The sequence below is a fragment of the Pseudopipra pipra genome, chromosome 1, assembly GCF_036250125.1.
Source record: "Pseudopipra pipra isolate bDixPip1 chromosome 1, bDixPip1.hap1, whole genome shotgun sequence".
Lineage (NCBI taxonomy): Eukaryota > Metazoa > Chordata > Aves > Passeriformes > Pipridae > Pseudopipra > Pseudopipra pipra.
The window spans coordinates 137918393-137941123 of record NC_087549.1 but is presented as its reverse complement, the minus strand read 5'-3'; the positions used below and the strand labels follow the sequence as shown (position 1 = coordinate 137941123).

Here is a 22731-nt window from a genome sequence, read left to right as displayed (position 1 = left end):
CATGACTAAAAGGTAAGTTAATGGCCACTGAAAACAGTGACCTGGCCAGGCCACTGGGATATTTCATGGCTTAAAGGCTGACCCAGTGATTGAGCTGTCCCCTGTCTCAGCAAGGCCAGGATTTCACCCCATCATGACTTTCGCTTAACTGTAATCATCTCTCTCTTCTACTTTCGGAAATAGATGAGACGTGCTGAGAAAAGCAGCATAACGAAGTGATGACTGTATATCTTTTCCAGCATCAGCATTTTATTAGAGGGATTTGTTTGCCAGCTTATTTTTACAGGAGCTCAAGAGGCCTGACTGCATATTTGAGAGCTTGTGCTGTGCTCCAGTTTTTAATGACAAAATGCCAAAGTTGAACATGCAATGCCAAACATTCCAGAAACCTCCTGCACAATAGCCACTTTAAATGATGTCTTACTTTTCCTGTTCTGTGAGGCATACAGAGTAGCAAAATTGTTCTCGTCTCTTGTTTTTTAAAATGCCACAAGGCACAGTAATGGCAGACAGTTACCACTTCAACATGGGAAAGCAAACAAGCAGACTAGCCCAGCTCTTCAATCCCATGTTTTGCAAAGCTAAAGATCTGCAGCAATTCACACATCTTACCTTTCAAGTACATTAGCATGTACTGTGTATAGAATAGATACCAAAAATCGACCCCTAATCCATATATACAGTGTTGTAAAACACTGAATCGTGTTTTTCCCCCCAAAATTGCTTTTAATAGCCAGAAAATCACTGTAAAACTAGTATGTCAAATAGGAATTGAGAAATAGCAACAAACCCCCTTTTGAATGAGGCCAGACTAAAACAAAAAATGTTGAAATTTATTTCATTTGTACTGCACTGCTAGAGATGGTCCCCAGCTGGGGATTAGGTCTCATTGTGCATAGTGCTGGACACAGGCATTGCAAAGCTTGAAGCAGGCAGCAAAATCCACTGCAAAGACACAATAATCAAAATGTAAGGTCAAGGACAAAATGTTAATACACAGGAAAGGCTGCCCATTATGGTTGGTTCAGTAAGGTAGCAATTAGCATACTGGCTGCACAGTGACTCGTGAGTGTTGTACAGGCAACGTGATAGACCTGAGTTACAAAGAATAATTTGAAAGAGGGTGTGTAACCAACTTTGAGGAGATCCTAATAAAAATGGGAAGAAGCATGTGGGAGTTTGAAAATGTTGATGTAGCCTAGCGCCTTTCAGCACATCTCTCCCATAACTGTCAGTGCAAATGTCATAATGAAGCACTATGACTCACAGCAGAACAAATAAATGCTTCTGAACCTGAAACACAGTGGACCAAAACCAACTAAATTAAGATAATTAGGGAATGACCTCACACCACTTTGCCCCACAAAACCTCCCTGCGTTAAGAAGCTCATCTAAAGACAAATTCACTAGATGTCTTTCTAATGACTATTGTCAGCCACTTAAAAGAAATTTCAGCAAGCCACTTCATTCTCCCAAATCAAGGCACTGAGATTTTTTTTAAGTTATTCAAAATACTACCAAATCAGAATGCAAATTTTGTGTTTAGGTGTTTTGTTTTGTGTTTTATAAAGAAATGGATGCAAGTGGAGTCATCAGTAAGAAATTGCAAGCTGCTGGAAAACTGTCTGTTTGGGCAGAGCAATATATGGGCGATAAAATAAATGAAAAGGTTCTAGTTCATGTAAGGGTTCTCACTTAAATGATGGTTTTTTCCTTCATAAAAAAGAAAAAATAAAAAAGCAAAAGAAGCAGAAATAATGACTGTTATCTCTGATATTCCATATACTGAATTTGAGAAGACATGCATCTCTTACATCCCTCTTGCTCGCAAATTTGTATTTCTTTCATTCCCACATAGAAGAAATTTCCCTTCTTCTCAGTTTTTACCCAGACAAGGCAAAAGTTGTTTTTCTGCAAAATCTCCACCTTATCCATTTACCTATTTGAAAGGTGTTTCACCTTTCAGATTTCTAAACTGAGAACTAACAAACACCACCTAGCATGACTGCCTCAAGTTTCAACAATGTGGTACTACTGGACACCCTCACATACACACCTTTAAAGAATACTCACAATTACAGGGCAAGATGAAGGCAAGTTCTGATATGTATTGACACACATAAAAAATAATTTATAAATGGGCATAAGCATATATGCATATAGACATAGAAGCATATATTACACCGTTACACTGTGTTCCAAAGACCTATAAAGAGTAATTTCTTAAGGCAGGTACACGATATGGAGAACACTTTGCAATCAATTTTACTTTACTCATTTTTGTTTTACGGCATAGTCTGACATGTTCAGTTCCTTCCCTTCAATATGGAACTCAAAGTAGACACAAGATACTAAGCAGTACAGTACACAGAGCTCACTATTGCAGTATGATTGAGTTAGGAACTCTTGAAGCAGACTATATGATTATGGATCACTCAACAAAAAAAATCCACCTAAATGATAAGCTATGCTAAGCAAATAAGTTATCTGTATTTTTTCATCAAATAGGTTTAAACTATTTTACAATGAGCTTTTTTTTCTTCTGTCCCACCCCAACAGGAACAGATTATGATGATTACATCCAAGATTTGTTATTCAAGTTCTAATTCATTAATGATAACATACAAAAGCCATCCTAAATTATAGCCAAGAAAAACAGCCTTGCCCACATAACAATGCAAGGCATTACTTCACATGTCAGGAAGAATCTCAGGGCTTCTACTGCTGTAGAAGCTGTTTTTTCAGATCCTTTATGGTAGCATATCCAGCTATGCAGTATCTGCTCTACTTTTACAAAGCTTTTATAGTTTGATAAAGTTCTTTGCATTCCTTTTTTGTCAGTTTTTAAGTGTCTTTGTTCTTGACACTCATACCATTAATAAAATCATCTTTCCAATTAGCTTTAGAATCCAAATGTGTTACTTTGTTAGGCTTAAAAGTGGCACAACCTTCATATGAATTTGACTTTTTTTCTCAGAAAAAAACTTTTCAAACAATCCCTTATCAGAGATTAAGTTTGTTATTTTCAGTTAGGTTCTTCTTTCTTGTTGTAAAGGCTGCTGGGCATACTGAGATCCTTAATACAAGTCCTATACTACACAAAAGCTTTATACATGGCATCCACAATCATTTGAGAGTTAAAAGTAGAGAGGGACAAAGACACATAGATATTTAAATAGGTTTTGGTACCTTATCCATGTTGTTAACTATGCTTGAACTAAAACTCACCACATGGAATTCTGGAAAGCTCATATGTTAATTTATACACTGTGATTATTTTTGCAGTATGCTGACAACACTAAGTAGTAACGTAACACTACTTAGTGTGATGCTACACTTTGAAGTGTACACAACATTACAACACTGCAAAGGTTCTTGTTGGTTTGCTTCACAGTTGCACTGGACAGAAATGTAGTTTCATGCTTGAAAGTCAACAAAGATGTTGCAAGAGTCTTCAAACAGACAGCTCCGTGCTTGTGCTAGTGACTCTGGAGCACAGGATTACCACAAAGGTCCTCATGCACCTGCCTGTTTCCAGTGAAAACTCACTGACTAATGCACAAAACATGATTAAAGGGTTTTACATGAAAACAAGACCAAAGTAGAAGTCATAGTGAATAGTGATTTACTAATTCAATCTGCAGCTGTTATCATATAAAATTTAAGTATATGGTCTATTTTCAATCAATTGTATCTACATGAGCTTCCATTTAAGGTTCATTTACTCCAAATACAGCAGGAAGGACATCAGGCCATGGACAGGGACATTCTTTAAAACAACCTTACCTCAGGAATGTAGTGGATGCTTAACAGTGTCTTTCAGGTTTACCAGCTTCTATGGGAGAAGTGCTGCAGTTCACTGCCAAAAGAATTCCTGTGTTACAGGTAATGTCTAATGCTGGTTACAAAACACCCAAGTCCAACTTCTTTTTTACTGCAAATAAGGTAACTTCACCGGAGATAACGAATGCAGAACCGACTGCAGCACCAGCAGCTGAACCCAACAAGGGATAAAGGGGAATTCAGACAAACCTCAGACACAACAAGAGCCACGATCACGTGTGGCTTCCAGGAAGACAACTCGTGGGCCAGGTTCCACTAGGTCATTTCTCCTTCCCAAACAGTAACAATGGTTTATTCTTCTCAGAAACCTGACAAGAGTAAACTTGAATGGTTTTCCTTCCAAGGCAAACAAGGAACATGCCTCTTCTTTAACACACATTAGTATAAAAAGAAAATTCTCTTGATAATAACCATGTGGTGATAACTCACCTCATTATTACCACCGTTTTGTCATTTCAGGATTTCTCATTTCCTTAAAATATCAAAGTAGATAAAATATAAAAGGCCCATTTGTGTAGCACAGCAGTGGTTAAATTTCACTACGGAAGGCAGAAGTAATTCCTCTTTTGCTGTGGTCTACAAACTGCTGTGGTAATTGGCTAAAAGGCTCCCGGTGACTCTTCCTGTGGAAAGGAAACTATTCCCCTCATATCTGCAGGGCAGAAACAGTTGATGTGAACAGTGCCCATTTCTCTTTAGGTTTTTTTTTTGTTCCCAAAATAAAATAGGTATTAAATAACGAACAGGATGGAAGATCTTAGAGGCAGGAGGTATTCTGTAGAGGAAGCACCGTGTAAGCACTAAATGACTCTCTCTTCTACAGGTATCAAACCCTTGTCTTGGGAACAACTGTACATGGGACCCTTCTCCTGACACACACAGATTGGAAGAGTGGGACAGTGTAAGCAAACTCAGCTACACATGAATCCTACTTGCCAAACAGAAATGAAAGAAAGGCTCCCTTATAGAAAAGTAAATAATAAGGGAGTAAACTTTATAACTGAATTCTTCTTTTCATCAATAACATATATAATCTATTTCCAAATACTACTAATACATTTTTTTCCTACCCTAATTTCAGACACACTAGAACTATTATCTTGGTTTACAAGAAAACAAAAGAACTATGAATTTTCTCCTCATTCCTTCAACCTGCTGGTCAGCCAGGTGTCTACTTGCCACTGCACTGCCCTTGTTATTGTGATATATAACAATAAACATATTTATGCTCTGATCTAGCAGACAAAAGGTGGTCATAGATCAGTCCCCAGTGCATCTGCAGTCCATGAAACCTGTCTGAAACCTTCTAAGGAACATTTCACTTCTCACTTCTACTGAAAATGAAGGTATTTGTTATTCAGATGGCAGCTCAATGTCTCCCCGTCTCTCCTTAAACTTTGAAGAAACTCACATATGCTTAACTTCAAGAAACCTGCCTAACATTTGTAATACTATAATACTGGTGCCTTTAAAGATAAACTTATGTACAGGAGCCTGCAAAATGAGATCTTTAGGTAAGCCCATGAGAAAATGTAGAATTAATGAAAATTTCTCTATAAAGGAGTTTCTAAACCCTTCAAAACAGTAAAAGGGAGTAGTTGGAACATTAGTAGCCACTCTTGTGCCTCTTGCACATCCACAAATACTTTTGAAGGCAATGAGAATAAGGGTACCCAGGGAATAAAAGAAGGTACAGACAGAAGAAACACCTTACCTTTTTCACAGCTTGTAAGCCCCATCTTTAAGCTGTAGCTAAGCCAACACTATATATTCCACATCAATTCAATGGCAATAATTGAGCATGAAAGCTGTTAAAATTATATAATTGAAGTATATATGCAGGCTTCTGTATTGTTTTATATCTCTGAGAACACCAAATGAATTACCATTTATGTATGGTAATAAAATAAATTCATTTTCTTCAAAAATTAAGTTTTTTAAGTTTTATCACTGTATACTAAGAAATATTTCTTAACTTATGTACTATTTTCTCTTCACTTGCTTCCAACTAGTGCCAATGAAATTCGCATGCGTTTTGCAAAGCACACTAGAAGTTGCAAATCAATTTTTGTTACTACTTTGCTATCACTAGACACCATTTAAATAAATGTAATCAGCCACTTCAGCAAAGGTCATCGTGTTTCTACCATTGAGTGGAAGAAGCTGAAGTCACATGAAACCAAACTGTACAGGGAAAAAAAAAAAAGAGTTCTGCAAAGGATGCAACTCTAAAACTTGTTTTGCCTTTCATTCTTGTTCCCTACCCCCTATCCCCTCCTCACCTACCCACCGTGACAGTGCAAAACCCATGTGTGTTCCCTCCACCATTCCCATCGAGGAAGGATAGATCCCCCCTGCAGTTATTCTGGAGTAATGTATGTGTCACATGCAGTCAGCTGCTGGCACTGCTGCCTCTGCTCCCCTCCCAAAGCAGGCTTGGTGCAGCGTATGGTGCTCACTTGGGGTTGTCTTCTCTGCCCAATGACCTTTAGGATAGCTATTCTCCTTGTAGACTTTAATTGAAGACAGTTCTGCAGACAAAAAGGCACCTGATCAATCATGTAAGCTTTCTCCTCTTAGGAAACAAGTCTAAAAGCCAAATAGACCAGTGCACCTGCCAAGGCTGTGCACTGGCAGGAGAGGTCAGCGAGAAACAGAGAAGTGGCTTTGGGAGAAGGATGAAAAAAAGGAAGGTGGCTGATGCTGACAGAGAAATCCAGCTGACTACATTTTGGTATTGTCCCACTGATCACATCATCAGTGACTGGGGGGGAAACAGGAAATCCCAAACAATTTACTTTGCTAGTAAATTAAGACTCTAAGCGCATTACCAAAAAAATCCTGGATCTGTTGTAGTCAAGATGCACTATGACATTAATGTCAATGCACTTAAAATTTCACCCTCATCTGCACTGGGATACCAGCATGAGATGATTTATTACAGCCCAGATTACAGGCTTTTATTGAGTGTATCGGCTTTCATTTAATGTTTAAAGTCTCATTTAAATATAGCAAATAATTTGTGACTCTGTATTAAGTTTCCACGAGTTTTAGTTCATGATGTAGCATTTTGGCACAGGATCATGGACTTTGCCTCTAATTAGGTCTTCAGCACACTCATTTACTTAAATGCGATATACTCGTGTCTGTGGAGGGACAAGTGAAACAAATGGTTATCTTGTATTTGAATAAATATTTCTGCTATTGGTAAAAGAGCTTCAGCAGTGACTCCTTGGGAAGGGCAAAAATGAAGAATTACATCATGAACTAATCTAAGGCTGAAGACACATATTTATTGCTCAGCTGATCTAACAGCTCAGCACACTGGAAGGGGGGATGACTCCTCAGTTCTCCTGCCCCGATCCCAACCACATATCCCCACCTCCCTCCCTACGCATAAGGTGAAACAATTTGTCTTCTCCTCTCATTCCCTAACACCAAGGTTAATTCTCTCCTGTTTCTGTGAGTCTTCAGTGCATGGGAAAAGAGAAAAACAAGGACAGAGGGTTGTTAGATCAATATAGACTTTATATGCAATTTTAAACTAAGTTAGCCTTGCTGCTGTAAAAGTTAACAGGGATAGCCTATTTATATTTATTGGACAATGGCTGGCCCAAGGTCATGAAAGAGGAATCCAGTGGCCCTGGATGCCCTCATCACCCAACTGGCACTTACATGTTTCAGTGAAGCCTAGGCCTTTCTCCTTCAACAAATACATGTTCATAGCTTCTAAAAAAGCAAAATCTGGAGAGCTATCCTTTCCTATTAGATGCCATTACCACTGGCATTCATGGTATTCCTTATATCAAGCACAAACGGAGCCACCAAGGGCCACATCCCATCTTTTGGCACTTCCAGCTGCTGTCTCCAGCTTGACACGTTGACCTCTGTCTGCCTCTACCCTGGCCTCACAGAGGCAAACGATAAAGGCAAAAGAAATCCAGTATCTCAGGCTTCACAGTAGAAGTTAATGGCTGAGAAAACGATACAATGATATGTTACAGGCACATAAAGCTGATGGAAAATTCACCTAAAACCACCTGTAAAACTATGTTTTGTTAGTGTTTTCCCCTATCAGCATAATCTGCACAGATTTATGAGTTGAAGCATTTCCAACAGCAAATACAAATGCTGAAGGAAAACACTGTAGAAGTTTTTATGCCAAATCCAGGCCTATAACTGTTTGCATAGTTTTGATAGCTTAATTCTGTAAATTCCCCAGATCATGTTTCAGATCAGGACTGATTGAAAGAATGTGCAGTACTCCTGGAGGTGTGTGAACTCCTGCCCTGCTCAGGCGGCCAAGCCCTGTGCCAACACCAGCACTGCAGTGATGGCACCAGCTGGTAGGGCAATGTGGTCCTGTGGAATCTGCTTCACAGGCAGACTGGGTTTTGAGGCAGAAAGTTTATAAGGTAGCCTCTAGAAAACTCTGTTTTCCCATCATCCAGCCAAATCCTCTCTATAATCCAGTCACATATTTACTAAGGAGGATAGCATTGGGATGGCTTACCTGTAATGGCCATGAGAGCACAAAGCCATAATGGATTTTGCTGGATTATCACATCCATTCCTTACAGGCAATGAGGCATAAGAGTTCATTGATTTTTGGAAGCAACTTTTCTGCTCATGCTGCCCTAGAACAACATTCCAGCTATCCTGGCAGCAAGAGTTGCTCTCCCAAATTTATCCGAGCCAACATATACTGCCTGGCCTTATGCCAGCACCCTCTTTTACTTTACTTTGTGCCCCACTTTTTCATTCATCTAATATGTTTACAGAGAACAATCAAACACATTCAATATCAAAGCTCTCTGGGAAGGGACACCACTTTTTAAGATGTGCTGCTTTTTTCCCTTCAGCATACAAGTTGCCAAGATAGTCTCTGTGCTCTTTGGGGTGATCTCTCTGGTTGAAGTGGACAGGTAAGTCAGGAAATGTGACCTACCATCCTTGAGGGACACCAGCCCCATGACAGAGGCAGGCAGGAGCACAGACATCAGAAAGCAGCATAGCTCCTCATCCCAGTTGCTAGGCAGAAAGGATCATGTTGATGTTTTCCTGGATGTTCACTTAGTTTCTGTTCCTGACTAATAGATATTCATTACAGGCTAAGGATCTTCCTTGAACTGTCACTTTGAGCACAAGAAGACATAATATCTACCTTTCTCTTCTTCACACATCATGAGCTGCAACTACCACAGGATCACATATCCTTCAGGACACATTTTCCCTAGCCTTCAAGTCTACCACTGCCGTGAAATACTCCACTGCTTGTTTGAAGCCGTTTGTGAAAGATCTGGGCCACACCGCTATTCAGTTTGAATTTGAACATTGTTATTCTGCTTCAATAGATGGATAAAATTACGAGCATGGTTCAAATCCAGTACTGGGCTTCCCATGAAACTAACGAGCTCTGGACCAGCATTACATTAAATTTCAGTGTAAAAGGTATTTTCTGTTTCAAAATGGTTTCAGTATTTGATTAAAGGCTGATTAGACATTAACATAAAAGATGCTGACATTTTAAAAAACACCATTGTAATTGCGTCAATTTACATTCTAAATTAATATAATTATCTAAACAAGCAAACTGTAGCATAAAAATGTTAGCTGCTTCTACTAACCAGCACGTTGACCTATTAATTGGCCTACTAATCAATTACCTAGATAAAGGTAAAACAGTCTCAAATTTCAATTATACATAAAGAAAGTTTAATTAAAAAAACTCCATTTATATGCAAGACAAAGTTGCACTGCAGGCATGAAAAAGTATAATATTTTGGATAATTGGTTTCAGGAAAAAATACAAATTACAAAAATATCTCCAAAAGAAAGTGTCTTTAATTGCATATAAAGTAGTTTATGATTATTTCCTGTAATTAAAGTCATGATTTGCTGGGACTAAGCCTTTTTGCAGATGAGTAAGGTATTTTTGATTCACACAATCCTCACTAAACCAGAAGAGCACAGTAGTTGCTGTATTTAAATGCATGATCATAGACTTGGCTTTTCATGCGTTATTTAAATCCAACCCAAATGTAATTACAAGCCTTTGTGTAAGATCTGAAAGGGTCGTTACAAGGCTGACCAGATGGCCTCTTCCTTGCTACAGCACTGGCCCTGGTCAGAAAACCCAGGTTTACTCTGGGTCTCACTCCCACACTGGTGTGGGCCCTCTAATGAGAAAGACAGCAGATGATGATGGAAAGGACTCTCCATGCCCTTGGAGGTGATGATCCCCTGGAGCCACCTCTGCCCACACTGCAGTGCTGCCCTGGGTTGTGGAGGAGTCCCAGCTCCAGCCTCTGCTCCCTCAGAGTCCTTGAGATAGCCCACAGACTGCCAGGTCTTTGTCTCTGCATTTTTTAAGGGGGGATTACAGGTCACGTGGGATTCAGCTTCTTGGGAGTCAGCTTTTTACATCTGGTTAAACAGGACACTCTGGGGAGATCTGAAAGAAATAGCCCCATGGGAAAGAGGTGACATGTATTTTTACATAGTGTGGAGCAATCTAAATCACAGCAGGCAAGCTTCTTGGTGGCCATCGGATGCTAATATGTTTGAGGACATATCTGGTTTGGAGGTAGAACTCCCTCCTTCATTCTACCTGCTTCTAAGAACATTGGTAACTGATGGCCTGTTTTTATTCACTTAATATAGATTTAGTTGTTAGACTTAAGCTAAGATCTTAAAATTTATGTTGCACTTTGATTTCTGAAGAACGCCATGAATAAGAACCTTCTACTTCTCTAAACCTAATGCTGTCAGTCTTTTGGTATCCTCTTCCCTTCCACGTGGTCTGTAGCAGGCTAAAGCACATCTGAGTCAATCTTGTGATCTTTTAGTGAACAAGAACTCCAAAACAGGAGGAAGCAACCTTGTTTTTATTCTGCCTAGCATCCTCCCAAACCTCACGTCACTATGTCAGGGACATAGTGCACTCAACAGCTATACAGATCAGTTATCTCAAACAGGCTCCAGAAGAGTAGGCCTTAAAATCTAAATACCAGGAGCAGGACAGCATATCTTGAACACTGTATCTCTGTGTGAGAGAGATCAATTTACTATCCTTCTTTACAAGCACTTAGGAAGAGAGGAGACACCAAATTTTGTCTTTAAAGGATCAATACTAAGGAACATCCATGCCAGTTTGAGATATGCAGACAAACAGGATGACAGACCAGCAAATGCAGCAGTGTCATGTATAGGCACTTCCACCAGATTAAGTTTCCTGAAGAAAAGGAAATGCTGAGTTCCCTGTCACAGAACTGAGTGACAGAGCTTGTCTGCCCGCTGTGTTAAATCATCCCATTTGTGCTTCTGCTCCATATATCGTCACTTCAATGTCTGCATCCTTCCTCAGCCAAAGGCATTCTCTGGAAAGGTTCCTGGCAGCGGTTGCAGAGAAAATGGAACAGGGGTGTTCCCACCAGGGCAGGGAGGCACTGACCTGTCACTCTGGCACACATGTTGGCAAATCAAATGTGACATGAGTAAATGCAGGGCACAGTTTCATAACCATAGCTCAGCACTGCACTAAAGGCAGCCAGCAAGACAATAGGGATGTGTAACTCAGTTTCTGGCTCAGCTTTTATTTCCACCCTGCAGTTATTACCTTTGTGTTTCCAACACTGGCAGGTAATGGAGGTTTACTCGCTTCACCCTGGATCACAGCAATATGCAGAAGTATGTCCACGCCTTTCTTTTTTGATCAAATCATCTGACTTGTATCATCTGACTTCATATTTACTCCTTGCAAACTGCAAAGTTAGTAAAACCACAGAACATGGTACAATTTCACCTTGCAAAATGGTGAGAGGCAGAAGGATAAATACAAAATGCCTTTGGAGCTGCCTGAGGAACTAGCCAATGACCCACACAGCGCAGCCAGGAAAAGGATTAAATTTAATTTGTTTTAACCACAGATTCTACTTGAAGGCTCATGTTTTTCCTAAAAAGTATGGGGTTGTATTTGCTGTGTACAATGGTTACACCTCAGAGAGAATGCATTTATGGTATTTCCTACTACACAGAAGTGGAATTTCCCTTTGTGCAGTGAAGTATCCCACTCTGCATCTCTGCATCTTCCGTTTATTTTCTCTATTACAAAGAATTTTCCATGAATAAAGTATGTTAAAAAATAGGTAGAAAAATTATATAATCCCTTCTTTATAAAATTTAATGTTTTTTTTTACTACATTTCTCTCTTGTGCTTTTTTTCCCCCAAGACTTGCTCCCCAGAGCCCTGATCTTCCAGCAACATTATGTGCCTGAGGGACTGGTTTGAGCTTTACTCTCTTATTGAGGAGCCAGGAACCAAGCAAGGCAGCCTGTCCCTGTCCTCTGCTCCTCTCTTTTTCCCAGAGGAACTACTCAAGCATGACTGAGCCACAAACAGCCAAACACCTTTGTTCTCAGACAGGAGGAAGAAAACAGTTTTAAACCTGGGTGTCTTTCCATTCCTTCCATTTGAGCCTAACTCGCTGTCCAAAACACTCCTCGCTCCATGCCACTGAATTTGTTAAACTTTATCTAGCTTAGCCCTTCCTTCTATGCTGAGCTTTATGGTTTAGGTAGATGAAGAAGTGTGTTGATGTGATGGCCAGCCAGCCAGGTCACACAGGTAAAGGCTGCAGCCAGTGCTGAAGGAGGAAGCTGCAGGTCCACAAGGCCCCAAAAGATCCTGCAAGACAACAGATAGAGGAATGTGCTTCCTTCACTGTGTTCTTCTAGAAACTGGAAATACTTCTGTCTCACCAAGGACTAAGTCTTCCTTCTGTTAAACTAATAAAAATTAGCCAGAAGGATGCTGCTTGTCCCAGGGGTGAGATGGGAGCTTTAGCATTGGGGATTAAACAGAGCCGGAATTAAGATGATGGACATATGCATGCATAAACAATGCACTTAAATAGTGCCATCCACAAGAGCTTCAACAAGATTTCCAAGACCTGGAATTGGAATGGATTATTTTTATTTTTGTAAACTACTTCTTTTATTTCTCCCTCACATCTTACTGCACCTCATCTATAAATCTCTCCAAAGCCATCTTTCACTGACATTTCTTCTGAGGCAATCTCAGGAAAAAAGAAGCTCTGGAGTTAGGAAGCATCAGTTCAAGAGCGTCATGGAGGCAAGAAAGATACAGCAAGTCTGTTTTCAAGTTGGAATTAGAAGAAACCACCATGTGAGGCTCACACCAAGAATCAACTTTGCATGTATCTTACTATGTTCAAGTAGCAGGCTAAAATTTAAATGCAGCTGAAAACTGCCCACTTTTGGATGTAACTACATAACAACAAAAACAAAAAAAGGGCCAGAATTATGATCTAACTAAATTAAGCTACCAAGCTATATACCAGACTATTGTCAATTTTACATATTTTCATTTTTTAAGGTTTGACACAATGTTCTTGATCATTATAAGCTGAAACACCTAATGGTCACAATACCTCCAGGAAAGGGAACCAGAAAGGTGCTTGGCCACAAAATCTCAAAAACAGCTCAGACACACTCCTCTGCCTCGTTCTCCAGGTTTCCAAATAAGATATCTCAGGCAATGTTATTCATGATTAAGCAGGCCACGAAAAACAAATTTATTATTTCTGTTCTTTAGCTAGAATAAATTCTAAGGATTTAAAGCCCACATGCTACCCTTGTCAACCACTGTCAAAGGGAAATTTAGTTCTTGAGTAAGTCTGTAGAAAGAAAGAGGTCATAGGTCACAACCAAATTCTTTGCCCAGTTCATCTGGATTTTGATGATGTTCTGTGATTAAGACAACTTACCATGACAAAGTGCTGAAAATCACTAGAGGAACAGTAATAGTGTATCCTAGAATATAGATGTTTACTCCCATAAATAAGTATCCAAATGAACACATACTTTGGATAACAATCTTACCGAATAATCAGAGTACTTAGAAAAATGTATTACAAAATAAGTTTTCTATTGCACATGTATGCATTCTTTTAGGGGAGAAACAGAAGTCAGACCATCAAATCTCAAACCACAACAAAATCCTGTTAGCATTAAAAATATTAATTATGTTAACTTATTCTAAATTGAATTTATAACAAATACAGTCCTCTTTTGTAAATCAGTACCAAGACACCTTCTCTTCCAAAAGATGTCAACAAAGGAGAAGTGGATTATGACTACTGGGTTACCTATTACTGCTGTGGATTTACAGTTATATTTTATTCTGAAAAAAAACCCCAAGTCAAACCAACCAAATGAACGAACGACAAAGTATGGACCAAATGTACAACACACGTCAGGAAGGATAAATAAGCTGAAATACAAAGGAAATTTTTCTCTAAGCCTTCTGTCTAGTGACTTCATTTATCACTTTCACAATTTTTTCAAGACAAAGTGAAAATTCTAAGTCAATGGTCTTTATTTAAAGGCAATTTGTGCTATGTATAGTAAAGCACAAATTTAATAGTATGGCCAACTGTAACTTACACTCTTGCGCTATTCTGATCTGCTCAAGCCCTCTGACATTTAAGTTTCACAAGTTCAAGCTCAATTTAGCAGGACAAAGTCAAAGGTCATATGTAAGATGATATAAGCTGCATGTCACTAAGTAGGTGACAGTTTAACTTAGTATGACACAAGGTGGAAGGGGATGGAAAATTTTCAACAATACACTCCTGCCTCCAACTCCTCTGACTTCCATACCTGCAAAAAAGCAAGCTGGCCACATACAAAGAGGCTTTTATTTGTACTACAGACCAGCTACCAAAAAACCCCCGAAAAACTACATACCCAAGTCAGGGAAGGAGATGGTCAAAGCATCCTCAAGAAACCAGCATGCTGAAGAAGAAATTACTGGCAAGAGAACAACTTTCTAGGAAGAAGCAAAACTATTTGAAGCAGGATATTGGGGAGCAGTTGGAGAAAGGCAGCCTGGTGAGACTGGGAGAGCTAGAGACGTTCTGTGCTCAGTGCTTATGGCAGGGGACTCAAATGGCAAAGTCATCACTTTTCTCCCCAAACCTGGTGCTTCTGCTGGTCTTATGCTGTACTTCATCCTTACCACTCAGGGGTTACTGTGGCCTAGAGATTATTTCAGTAATAGGAAGGACTAGACCAAAGGTTCAGCTACTTCAGTGGCCTGTTTACAACACCAGCTTGAAGTAGGTACCCAGGAAATTGTTAAGAACAGCGGTGCAAACAGCGATGCTACTCTAAAACTCTCTCCCAGTCTCCAGAAATTTGCAGTTTTGTAACTTCCTGTCCTACAAACCTTGTCCCCAGTATTATTACACCATTTTTGTGTTGGAGACACCTGGATTACACACTCCCATGAATTTATAGCAGCAGGTGATACTCTCTGTCTTGTTCTCTGTTCTCTTTTTCTAATAATTACAAACATTGTTATTGAACACTGCATTGACATTTCCATGGATCCTGATTATTCATCATGGCTGGGCTTCGCGAATGAAGATTTGGGAAGGGCTCTACCCACATTTGTTACAAGCGCGCTGGTGACTAAAAAGGCCAATATGAGATAGGCCCATCCAGTTGCAAAAGGCACAGCAGAAAGACTCCTTAGGTGGTATATTCTGCAAGGCATGATTCTTTCTGCATTGCCTTTTCTCCTCAAGAAAGATCCTGCGTGTGTTCTCAGAGGCATCAGCAGCGTTATAGATGTGTGTCTCCAGACCTCCTGACTGCAAGTCAGAGTAGACCAGTTATGTTGATCAATACGGCCAAGGCTGAGATGTTGTTTCAGGGAGTCCTTGTATCTTCTCTTCGGGACTCCTCTCATGCGGCAGCCAGTGGCAAGTTCACCATAAAGCAGGATCTTAGGGAGGCGGTGGTCCTTCATCCTGGAGACATGCCCTGCCCAGTGCAGCTGTGTTCTCAGCAACATGGCCTCAATACTTGTGACTGCTGCTTGTTCTAGAACAGATGTATTGGTCACATAATCTGACCAGTGAATGTTTAGGATTGTACAGAGGCAGTGTTGATGGAAGCGTTCTAGGAGTCACAGGTGGTGGCGGTAGATGACCCATGATTCAGATCAGTATAAGAGAGTAGACAGCACAATGGCTCTGTAAACACTGATCTTTGTACTTTTCTTCAAGTGTTTATTTCGCCAAACTCCTTTATGAAGCTTTCCGGAGGCACCATATGCCTTTGCTAACCTGTTGTCTATCTCTCCATCAATCTTACCATCCGAGGAGATGAGGCTACCTAGGTAATTAAACTGCTGGACTGATTTGAGCTCTGATTTGCCAATGGTGATATGGGGATGATGGAAGACTTCCTGAGGTGCTGGTTGATAGAGAACCTCTGTCTTCTTCAAGCTGACTTCCAGCCCAAAGAGCTCAGCAGCCTCTGCAAAGCAGGATGTTGAACACTGCAGAGCTGCTTCTGTGTGGGCGACAAGGGCGGCGTCATCAGCATAAAGCAGCTCCCGGACAAGATGATTTAAGGTCTTAGTGTGGGCCTTCAGTCGCCTTAGGTTGAATAGGCTTCCATCAGTACAGTATCGAATGTAGATACCGTCCTGATCATCGAGGTCTGCCATAGCCCTTTCATGCTGAAAAAGACTGTGAATAGGGTAGGAGCGAGAACGCAGCCTTGTTTCACATTATTAGTTATTAGAAAGGGTTCAGAAAGTGCATTGCCGTATCTGACTTGGCCGTGCTGATCCTCAATGGAGTGAGATGATCACTTTAAGGAACTTGGGGGGACAATCTAAACATTCCAAAATCTGCCATAGACCTTTTCTGCTCACAGTATCGAAAGCCTTGGTGAGGTCAACAAAGGTTACATTCTGATTATTCAAAGCTGTGAGAATACATTCAGACAACCAAAATGAGTACTGTTGTAGCTTAGCATCTTTCAACTATTTAGCAATCTTCAAGATTATAGAAAATATTAATCTCAAAGATTTCAAGATTCTTTCAACTCTACACTGGACAAAATCATCTCAACTTAAAGACCAACTTACATCAGGTACTCAACTACAATTACCAGGCCTGAAATTTTTGACAAGAGAGGGGTTACTATGTAACTGCAACTTAATGAATTTGTATTTTACAGATCTGAACTGTATTTTTATAGAGAGATTTTTTAAGGAATTGAATGTTATCGATTCCAGTGTCCAGTAAATCCCATCTTTTAAACAGTTTGAACAAACAAGACACCAGTTGACAACACCAGCAATTCTGCACCTAAGTATCAAGCAAGTATCTTACTTCACAGTTTCTCAAGTACCTACCTCAAGGAGAGCTCAATAAACATGTTTGTAATAATCATTATTTTTACACACATATAATATATACACATACACATAATACATAGGAAGACAATGTATAGGCAGTAATTATATATAAAAGCTTTCATATGAGCATGTACTTTCAGTACACTTTAAGATTTATTTGACTTCAAGGATTTCTAAAGGTCAAAAGTTCTATGAATAACCATGGTTGTTGTCTGGTCTTTATGTAGCTTTTCTGTGAGTTATCTGCTCAGTTTAAGAATACTTACATATTCTTATCTGGATTATATTAAGACAAACAGAAGCACAACCAGCCCCCAATGAACAAACATATCTATCAGAAACCACAATGCCTATAAAGTAATTGTCTTTTATTGCAAGCAGCTGTTTACTAATAGGCATCTACACGAGAAGCTCTTGAAGGAAAGGCCATAGAAGAAAAAAACAGTACTTTAAATCAAAAAAAAAAAAAAAAAAAAAAAAAAAAAAAAAAAAAAAAAGACAGACATGTAACTAAAAGCACTTCTGAACTGAAAACATAAGTCTTTCTGGCATCCTTCCCAGCTACTATTTGATTCTATGCCCTGTGTGACATTTTATATATCCTCATATTTGAACTACCCAGCCATATTTTGTTTCTTCCTTCTACTGGTTTTTGAACTACTGCCACAGTGGTGTCACTGTGTAAAGGAAATGTACCAGTCCACAGTGCTTCATGCTTTCTTTTTGTAACCTGATGGAGGAAGCTATTTTAAAACTATAATTTATCTAAAAGTTCCTCAGGTATCTCAACATTTTTCATGAAACAAGGCAGGATCTGCAGGTAGATTTCTGAATTCTGAACTGGGTTTTCCATCCTTTGTGTTGCCCAGTAACATGGTTTTGGCAGCCTTGACCCTAAGCTCTAAAAATTGTAACTCCTCTAATTAACTAACATCATTACAAGAAGTTAGATAGTCCCTTCCTCAAAGAGCTCACACTTTAAGAAAAAAAAAAGTAAAATATGGCAGTGCACTAATTTTAATTTTTTAGAAGACAAAACTATTCAAACACTGATCCTCCCTAACACTAACCCAGGACACCTACACTGTAGATTCCCACAGGGTGTGTTTAAGGGTAAGCTCACCACCCTTAAAAATCAGTGGGCATTTTTAAGACACATGTAATCTGATCCATTTTAGATAACTCCTTCAGGGCGAGTGCTGAATTGAGATTCCAATCCCTAAGGGGAGCCTCTATTAATTAGGGAGATTGCTAGTGCTAACTAGCCATGCAGCTGCACTGTGTTAGTCCACTACGATGCCATGGTACACACAGATATCACAGAGGAATGTGCCAGTCAGAAAGAGGGATTTAAAGGCAGAAAATCTTAAGGGACAAACTCATTCAGGCAACTTATTCAGGGCTTAATGGGTGCACAAAAGAAAGTGAAAGAAGCAAGCACAGAAACATGCTGCAAAACAATGAAAAAAGTATAGTGGAGTGAGTAATAGTAAATGAACTCTCTCAATTAGTTTGCTGGAAATAATATTTGATGATGGAACTGAAAATTTCAGAGAAATGTCTAGTGCTACACCCTGTCCACAATGAGAAAACAAAAGAAATCCACTAGGAAATTGTTCATATTTCACTTAAAAGCAAAAAAAATAAAAAAAACCCTCGTAAATATTATCTAAATTACCTTAACATACTCAGCTTAAGCAAGTCATCGATGATCTGAATTTACTGTGTGCTGCTTTGCTATCTGTGGGGAACATTCTGATCCTGTAAATCCTGAAGAATTGTTTAAATAACTGCAAACTCCCAAACATCTCATCATGTAAAAAAATCAGTGTCATCCTTCGTCTTTCAATTGTCCCTCCTCAGTGCAAGCACACAGCTGTCCAAAAGGATCAAATTTCAGTTGTGATGGATCCCATACTGCAGTCTATAAATAGCCTTAGGTACATCATTGGTTATGAACTAGTACATTTCCTAATGATCATTAAAATACAAGGCAGTTCACTGAACTTGGAAAACACTAAGAAATTATTCTCCAGAGTGTAACATCTGGTACAAAGGAGGAGAAAAACATTGTTTTCAAGTGCAAGACATTTAAGAACTGGAGGCTAAAACAAAACCCATTAATCTATCTCCACTCCCATGTTCAAAATGAAAAACAGAAAAAATACCCTTTGGTGCTTCACATTAGGAAGACACAAATCTGAGATGTCTACCATCTGTTTTGTTTGCTGTTTTTTAATAAAAAGGTGAAATTACTCTAGTTGGTTTTTTTCCTGCTTTCAATAGAAATCCTGAAGGATATTTTCAGACTTGTAGTTCCAAGGTTTTTATACTGTTCTCATCCTATGTTATCTGGGTGCCTGTCAAATTTAACTACTCTGCCTCAGTGAACCAGTGTCTGAGCTTTTCAGATATTAATAAAATTATCCTGACCAATGAATCACAGATCTGGCTGAATTCAGGGAGCCAGGGGGGGAAGGTAACTCCCTCTGTACTCCTCTGTTGACCTCTCTGGTACAATTGTGAACAGCCCAGGGGCTTTTTAAGGCCCTGCTGTCCCCAGGAAGCTGCCAGCAGCCACAGACCACTCGATGGTGACAGCACTGGCCATGACCCCTCCACCTCATCCTATGGTACCGCCATAGGGAAATTGGGTAGAGCTGGACATACTGGCTTTAAACCACCATGCAATTTCCTTTCACTGGAGAAATTCCTGCTGTCTAGTCAGAGCTTATGGCTTATCTGCATGGTCAGAGGAATGAGTCAAAGTCCCACCTGCAATGCTTTGGTATTGCTGGAAAGGCTCCTTGGCCAGTGCCCTTAATCCTCACTGCACAAACACTGCTGTACACACTTTCAAGATTTACCTACTGAACTTGGATGAAGAGCTATGACAAAAATTCTTTCTGGGGGCCATGAAGCATTTAAAGCTGGCGGATGGACACCCTTCTTCCTATCTAAATGCATCCCTGTTGTGCTCACAGCCCTGAATAGCCACCTTTGGCTCACTCCTATCTGGATGTGATTTTGTTCTATTTTTTCCTTTTATTTTTCAGGGAAAGCCTCCATGCCCTGGCCCATCAGCTGAACAAGTACTAGTTCACTTCACAAATCTTAAAACAGTACCTGTAATAGATGCTACTCTTCCTACATATTTAAAACTGAATATAAAACCTGATCACCACTTTTAAGGGATTTTAAAATGCTTTTAAAATCCTTGTTGTGCCAATGTCAAATTCTCTGTGATTCATACAAATTAAAGCCTTAAATTTTGGATATGCATGGACTGCAAACCAAGGCTAAAAATGGATTTTAACACTTGGATTGTTTTTCTAAAACAATGGCTGCCTTCATTATAAACCAGTATCACATATTATAATACAGATCTCTCTTCTTCACCAGTTGTAGGTGTTGTGGAATATGTCTTGGCTCTTTTTTTTTAAAGTGAAATTTTGATGTTCATTTAAATTAGGAGTATGAGTTTCTTCAACTTTCAGCAAAGAAAACAATTAAAAGTAAACACATTCTAAGATTTGTTTCTCACAGTTGAAATTTTCTTACACACAGTTCAGTAAATCATGTCTCTCCATCCAGGTTCAAACATTGCACGAGTTAACTTAAATCCTAATTCTCTCTTAACTGCTCCTCAGCCTCTTGGCAACTTTCAATGCAAGTGGCTGGAAAGTTATTGTTTCAGTCCTATTAGAAAGAAGAAAATATTTTCAAAGTCTCAAGTAAAATGTGCTATTGTTTCACTCTTGCAACACAACAGCACACAGACATTCTTTCAAGTAACATTTTCAGTATTTAAAATAATTACATGAACTTTTTAAAGTGGTATGAACTCTGATGTCCTCATCTCAGCATCTGTTATCCAAATAGCATTATGCTGTGTGAAATGCTTCACTGGCAGCAACCAATATGCTACTTTGTGTAAACAGAGAGCCAAACTCCACTCCTCTCCAAGCCTCAATACAAGAGACTTCCACAAATATGCTGTGGGAGTATGTTTTCCCCTGGGAAAGGTCACACGGTGATACTACTGACCCTGAGCACTGGCATGGGATGGCCGAGGGACACTGAAGGTCACAGATACCTGGACACACTTGGCTGATGGCACAGGCTCACAGGCTGTCCCAGACTCATTTGTACTCTCACAGCCATCCATCCCCTCCTCTCCATGGACTCTCCAGCCTCGCCACAGTGAGGGGTGGCAGGAATCTTCTGATATTTTATGAAGGAAATAGCTTGGAAGTACCATTTCTATGCAAAAAATGAGATTGTGTTAACCCAAATATACAATGTGCTCACATTTCAGAGAACTATTTGGTAGCATGTATTCAAATGCAGCCTTCACTTAGTGCTCTGTGGCAGGAGAGAGCCATGCAAGCCAAGAACAGGTACTGGAAAGAAAGGGTGCACCACAAACAGTGTTGATCCCTTCAGACCACGGAGAAATGGTCAGAAGCCTCCAGAGATGACAAAACTGAGGCTTCACCAAGTGGTGGAACAAAGTGGAGGGTGGGTATTTGCAGAGGGGGGGGTGTAGTGAAATTGTGCTGGGTCTGTAACAGCAATAGAGCCAAGGAGTTGGAGGAAAAAAACGCTTTCACAGTTCACTGGGCTTTCCAAGGAGCTTTACAAAGTGAGTCCCTCGGTCGCATGATGGTTAACATGTAATTTTAAAGGTCTTCCATAAGGTTAGTGTTTTTCCCACTGCTTATATGGCACTAGCAATCCACAGCCTGAGAACTACAAGCAGAAATGATGACCAGGTCAAGCAGAAAGAAACATTGGAAGTGCATTTCTCATCAGTCACAAAGCTCTGCACACAGCCTGGAGACTGCAGAGAACATGGCCCAAATTCAGGAAAGTACAGACAGAGAAACCTAGGACTGCATAACATAGGTCAGGGTGCATTTTGGTGTTGGGATTAGTTTTTTGAATAATTAACTGGTTGACTCCACCACCCACACCCAACAGGTGTGTTGTAGTTGTCAGCTCAAAAAGCCTGTGCCAAATAATACTCGGCCCCACCAAGGACTCTAATAAAAGCAACTGTACACTTGACTCACTAGCACATACTCTAGATGCTTTGTTTTCCTTCAAATTATTTATTTAATGACAGATGGGGAACAAACTCTTTCCATAAAAACTGACATGTACACTAGACTTCTATTTTATATAATGAAACATTCCTTTTAAAAGGGAGGAACTATTGGTTGAAATTAATGTTACAGGGAATTTAACATACTCTTGGTGTGAAGAAATGTTTTAGATCACAATTATCTGAAAAACAAAAAATAACTTGTATCCTTTTGAAAATTTTCAGTCAAAGGTGCTTTTGTTTATGGGGACCTGAGGAATGACAATTTAGGAGCAGAGTTTAAGAAACTCAGTTTAACAAAGGACTTACCATGTTAATGCATGAACTCCCATGTTCACAGCCTTAGATCTTGATTTATCTGTTTAAATGTGGCATATTTTTCATCTGAAACTGATCCAAATTTTCACAGTCCTTATATTAAAGTAGGTACTACTCATGAAAAGATGCACTTTCAAAGCATTCCATTATTCCTCCTTTTGGCTGAGACAAAAATTTCTTTGCAGCATTTCAGAAATTCTGCTTCCAAAACTAGGAAGTACCA

The 22731-nt window shown here is 39.6% G+C and overlaps 1 protein-coding gene and 1 long non-coding RNA gene across 21 annotated transcripts in view; both read right to left on the bottom strand.

The window, feature by feature from the left end:
* The window catches only part of KIAA1217 (KIAA1217 ortholog), a 352288-nt gene that overhangs the window by 131480 nt on the left and 198077 nt on the right, over window positions 1–22731 (bottom strand). The gene's annotated exons all lie outside the window — the stretch shown is intronic.
* On the bottom strand, window positions 813–1525 carry LOC135402461 (uncharacterized). Its single transcript, XR_010425133.1, has 2 exons — window positions 1049–1525; window positions 813–945 (listed from the first exon to the last, which is right to left on the bottom strand). It is a non-coding gene; the product is annotated as an uncharacterized LOC135402461 (long non-coding RNA).